This window comes from Balaenoptera ricei, chromosome 19 (assembly GCF_028023285.1).
Source record: "Balaenoptera ricei isolate mBalRic1 chromosome 19, mBalRic1.hap2, whole genome shotgun sequence".
NCBI lineage: Eukaryota > Metazoa > Chordata > Mammalia > Artiodactyla > Balaenopteridae > Balaenoptera > Balaenoptera ricei.
Window position 1 is genome coordinate 15,687,892 of NC_082657.1, and position 6,164 is coordinate 15,694,055.

Below are 6,164 nucleotides of genomic sequence, written 5' to 3' on the forward strand. Positions count from 1 at the left end.
CTTGATAACATACCAGTGGACTTCCTTCCAATCAAAACCTACAGATGTAACTAGTTAGCTTTAAATGCTTACATAGGAAAAGCACATGAAAAGATGCCCAACATCACTAATTATTAGAGAAATGCGAATCAAAACCACAAGTACCATCTCACACTAGTCACAATGACCATCATCAGAAAGTCTACAAACAGTGCTGGAGAGGGTGTGGAGAAAAGGGAACCCTCCTACGCTGTTGGTGGGAATGTAAATTGGTACAACCATGATGGAGAACAGTATGGAGGTTCCTTAAAAAACTAAAAATAGAATTACCATATGATCCATCAAGCCCACTCCTGGGCTTGTATCTGGAGAAAACCATAATTTGGAAAATTACATGCACCCCCAGTGTTCACTGCAGCGCTACTTACAATAGCCAGGACATGGAAACAACCTAAATGTCCATCAACAGAGGAATGGAGGAAAAAGATGTGGTATATTTATACAATGGGATAATAGCCATAAAAAAGAATGAAATTATGCCATTTGCAGCAACATGGATGAGATCATACTAAGTGAAGTCAGAGAAAGACAAATATATGATATCACATATGTGGAATCTAAAAAAAATGATACAAATGAACTTATCTACAAAACAGAAACGGACTCAGACTTCAAAAACAAACTTATAGTTACCAAAGGGGAAATGGGGGGGGGGGGTATAAATCAGGAGTTTGGGATTAACATATACACATTACTGTATATAAAATAAACAACAAGGACCTACTGTATAGCACAGAGAACTATACTCAATATTCTGTAATAACCTATATGGGAAAATGAAAAAGAATTGATATGTATATGTATAACTGAATCACTTTGCTGTACACCTGAAACTGACACATTGTTAATCAACTATACTCCAATATAAAATTAAAAAATTTTTAAATGATTACATAATAAAGACAAACCCTATTCTACCAATGAAAGTCCAGGTTTGTTATTTTTACAAATGATTGTACAATTTTACTGCACATGTATTGTTTCATGTTGCTTTTTTAATTTCTGGAAGTGGGTAGATTCCTATCAGTTGGATTCCTTGCCTGACAACATAGTATATTTAAAATGTAGTTAATGCCTTATTTTTTTTTAATTTTTTATTTTTGGTGAAACTTGCCATTAAACTCTATAGGAATTTGTATCTATTTCCAACCTAACTTCAACCAGGACTGAACCTTTTTTGTTAAATTGGATGAAGAAAAAGAATGTGCCCTCAATTTGCATTTTCTTAACTGCCAATGAGGTTGAGCATCTACCATGCCTGACTCATTTGAATTTTATTTCTGTGAATTGCTTTTTTTAATCTATTCCTTTTAATTAGACTAGCTTTTAAAGCAATTTGTAGAAATTTTGTTAAGGAGATTGTTTTGTCATATATTTTGTAGTCTGTTTTCTTAGTCTAGCATGTATCTTCCTTTTTGTGACAAAAAGTCAAACTTTTGTGAAGGACCAGCCAGTAAATATTTTAGGCTTTGTGGTCGTACAGTCTCTACTGCCTTTGTAATATGAAAACCCATAATAAACCAGCGGTTCTCAATCAGAGGTAGTTTTGCCTTCCCTACCCCCAACCCCCAGAGACATTTGGCAATTAAAGAGACATTTTTTGGTTATTGCTATGAAGGGGAGTGCTGCTGGCATCTCGGATGCGCTAAACATTCTACCCACCCTCCCCGCCCCCACACCAACAGAATGATCTGGTCCAGAAAGTCAGTGGTGCTGAAGTTGAGAAATCCTGACCTGTAAGCAAGTGGGCATGGCTGTGTTCCAATAAAACTGTATTCAGAAAAACAACAGTCCACATTTGGCCTACAGGTTGTCGTTTGTTGACGCCTGTTTTAAATTATCTTTTTGCTATATGAGATCTCGTTTTCTGGTTTTGTTCCTGAATTGTCTTTCATCTCATTTTTTCCAAATTTTCTTCCATTTTATTTTATGCTTTTAAATCTTGACTAAATAAAATACAAAACAATAGCAACTACTGCCTAATAATTAGGCCTCTTATTGTTTTGTTTTTAAAATGTTTTTATTTATTTTTGGCTGTGTTGGGTCTTCGTTGCTGTGCACAGGCTTTCTCTAGTTGCGGCGTGTGGGGGCTACTCTTCGTTGCAGTGCACGGGCTTCTCGTTGCAGTGGCTTCTCTTGTTGCGGAGCACAGGCTCTAGGTGCACGGGCTTCAGTAGTTGTGGCACACGGGCTCAGTAGTTGTGGCTCGCGGGCTGTAGAGCACAGGCTCAGTAGTTGTGGCGCACGGGCTTAGTTGCTCTGCGGCATGTGCGATCTTCCCGGACCAGGGCTCGAACCCATGTCCCCTGCATTGGCAGGCAGATTCTTAACCACTGTGCCACCAGGGAAGTCCCCCTCATTGTTTTTGATTAAAATTTTATAAATCATCTCAGAAACAGGTCAAGTCTTTTCCCTTCAGTCCTGCTTTTCTCCCTGGGTCTGTAGAAGCAATAGAAAACCAACACTTGGTGTACACATAGAACTGCGTAGTATGAGGTACCACCTAAGTAACATAAGCAGTGATACATCTGTAATTTTCTTTATTGACAGTATTTTAGTAGGATCTAAAACTATTGAAAAATACTTATATAATTCTTTTACTTGCTGTTGTATTTTTATGCATTTATCGGTCTCTTTACTGATAAAATATAGAAAAACAATTGCAAATAAGAATCCATTCTATTCTAAGCAGCAATGGATTTAATAAGAGGTATTGGGCTTCCCTGGTGGCGCAGTGGTTGAGAATCTGCCTGCAAATGCAGGGGACACGGGTTCGAGCCCTGGTCTGGGAAGATCCCACATGCCGCGGAGCGACTGGGCCCGTGAGCCACAACTACTGAGCCTGCGCGTCTGGAGCCTCTGCTCCGCAACAAGAGAGGCCACGATAGTGAGAGGCCCGCGCATCGCGATGAAGAGTGGCCCCCACTTGCCGCAACTAGAGAAAGCCCTCGCACAGAAACGAAGACCCAACACAGCCAAAAATAAATAATAAATAAATAATAAATTAAAAAAAAAAAAAAAAAGAAACCTATGCACTGCAACAAAGAGTAGCCCCCGTTCACCGCAACTAGAGAAAGCCCACGCGCAGCAATGAAGACCCAACGCAGCCAAAAAATAAATAAAATAAAATAAAATAAAATAAAAAAATAAGAGGTATTTTGTAATTTGAAGAATCTTCAGGAGGCCAAGGAATCGGGCCTTTGGAGTGCACCATCCAGGAAAAAGTAGTAAGAATGAGGCCCAAATATAGCACAGATGCGCTGATAAAGGCTCAGATACACTGTTCTTTGAACAGTACTTGGATGGTACTGTGTTAAGGAAAACTGCTGCTGCTACTTACTGCATATCACCTAGTGTTCTAGGGAACGGATGCTAGAAACTTCCATAGCTGCCTCAGGAGAACCAGTCACTCCTGCCACTGTGGGTCCTACCCCTGGATATGCTGCCACCACCTCATTATACTCATGTCTTCCACCTCCAGTGTTCAGGTAGTGCCTGGTAGAAGCCAGGGAGTTGCATTCCAGCTCCCAGCTACAGTGGGGTCCAGGTGAAGTATGTGAATTGTAATGAGCAATCACAAGTTGGGGGATGACAAGGCAGATTCATTCTTATTTTAACATATTATTCTAATTTGGTAGAACAAGTACTTTCTCTGACCCCGGAAATCATGGGCAGACCATGTATAGAAAGCAAAACCTTTATTTTTAATTAATTTATTATTATTATTATTATTATTTTTAAACAGTAGGTCCTTGTTGGTTATCTATTTTAAATATAGCAGTGTGTACATGTTAATCCCAAACTCCCAATCTATCCCTCCTCCCCACCCTTTCTCTGTCTGACTTACTTAAACATCGTTTACAGGTGGGCTTCTCCCTTCCCTTACCTCAGGCATGTTGGAGGGTGGGTAAGATGGCAGCTGAGAAAGAGACTGGAAAGGCAGAAGCCATCCATGTCATTTTTTTCCTCATCTCCCAGCTGTCCTAGTTTCTGATTGTTTCCTTTATGGAGCTTAAGTATTGGAGAGAGAGTCAAGTTCCTATTTGCATGATAATGGTGATCCTGCCACACTGCTCCCTGCACTTGCTGGTTTTCTGCTGGGGTGCTTTAAGTTCTTTGCAGGCCCTCAGCATATAAAACTGATGACCTATTCAATACTCTTTTTTGCATTCCTTTTTTTTTTTTTTTTTTTAAATACACCTTTATTTTATTTCTTGGCCATGCCTTGTGGCATGCGGGATCTTAGTTCCCCTACCAGGGATCGAACCAGTGCCCCCTGCGCGGAGTCTTAACCACTGGACAGCCAGGGAAGTCCTGCATTCCTTTTCTGATTTGTGTCTACTTTAGTATTCTCAGGTTTATCTTTTTCTAAATATTTTTTCTTAGCTGTTAATGTGATGGATTACTCAATTTGAGTCTGTTAAGGGTTCCCTCATGATTAAGTTCAGAATATGCATCTTTGCTTTTATGAATTTTTGGCAAACACTAATCTCTCTTCAGACATTATGTGAAGGAATACATGATGTGGCTATCTTATTATTGGTGATGGTAACTTAATCACCTGATTAAGGTGATGTTTTCCAGGTTTCTCCACTGGAAAGAATATCTTTCTCTTTGTAGTTAATATGTAACATGTGGGGAGATGCTTTTAGATTATTAAAATAATTGTTCTCCATTAAAGGTTTAATATCATTGATGATTCTTCATTGAATCATTACTATGATCGTCATATCCTATGATTCTAATCCTTTTGAGATTTGTTGAAACTTGTTTTATGGCTCAGAATATTCTCAATTTGTATAAAAGTTCTGTGCTTGCGTGAAAAAATGCCCATCCATCGAATCACTATTCATGAGCTTCTCAGGCTGCTTCTAAAAGGTTGTACCAAGAATCATCAGTTCAACAAATTAATGTGCGAGGTGTTTAGAACAGATCCTAATTGACCTGTTAACTGTTGATGAAGATAATACACATACTGTTATGTAAATATTAGCTGCAATTTATTACTAACTTCAACAGTTGTAAATTTTCTATTATTTTATAGTAAATTCATATAATTTCAGCAGTGTTTTATTGTGGAATTGAGTCTTGGTTTCAGACCTACTCTCCTAGGAGAGAAATCCAAAGTGGAAATGTGTTCTGTTGGTTAACATTTGAGAGGGAAGCTCCTTTGAGTATGGGTAGAAACCAACAATAACAGTTATCCATAGCCTTGATTGTTTTTAAAGATAACTTAGCACATTGCAGAAAACATTGTGACAATTACAGTGAAAGTGTGGCATAAAACTAGGAGGGTCCACATAGGATAACTAAACAAGGAACAGAATGACCAGAGAAGAGACAGACTTGTGATTACATACCATGCTTATTTCTGCTTTCTCCCTTCAAATGACAGTCAAGTGTAAAACCAAAAGAACAGGGAATTCCCTGGCGGTACAGTGGTTAGGACTCAGCGCTTTCACTGCCGTAGCCTGGGTTCAATCCCTGGTCAGGGAACTAAGATCCCACAAGCCAGGCGGCACAGCCAAAAAAAAAAACAAAAACAAAAAGAGGATGGATGAAAGGGGAATTAACAGAAAAAATGACAGATTTTTAGAAGATGGAAAGCATATGAGGACTTCCCTGGTGGCACAGTGGTTAAGAATCCGCCTGCCAATGCAGGGGACACGGGTTCGAGCCCTGGTCTGGGAAGATCCCACATGCCGCGAAGCAACTAAGCCCATGCGCCACAACTACTGAGCCTGTGCTCTAGAGCCTGTGAGCCACAACTACTGAGCCTGCATGCTACAACTACTGAAGCCCGCGTGCCTAGAGCCTGTGCTCTGCAACAAGAGAAGTCACTGCAGTGAGAAGCCTGCGCACTGCAATGAAGAGTACTCCCGCTCGCTGCAACTAGAGAAAGCCCGCGCACAGCAACGAAGACCCAATGCAGCCAAAAATAAATAAATAAATAAATTTATTTAAAAAAAAAAAGAAAAGAAAGCATATGGGAGAATATCAACTGATACCACAAGCTTGGGAGCTTAATGAAGAAGTCTTGAAGAGAAATTCGAAGTGAGATTTTGTACCACAAAACACCAGAAAGGCCTCCAGCAGTCCCATGGCAGCAATAGTGGTGACAGCAG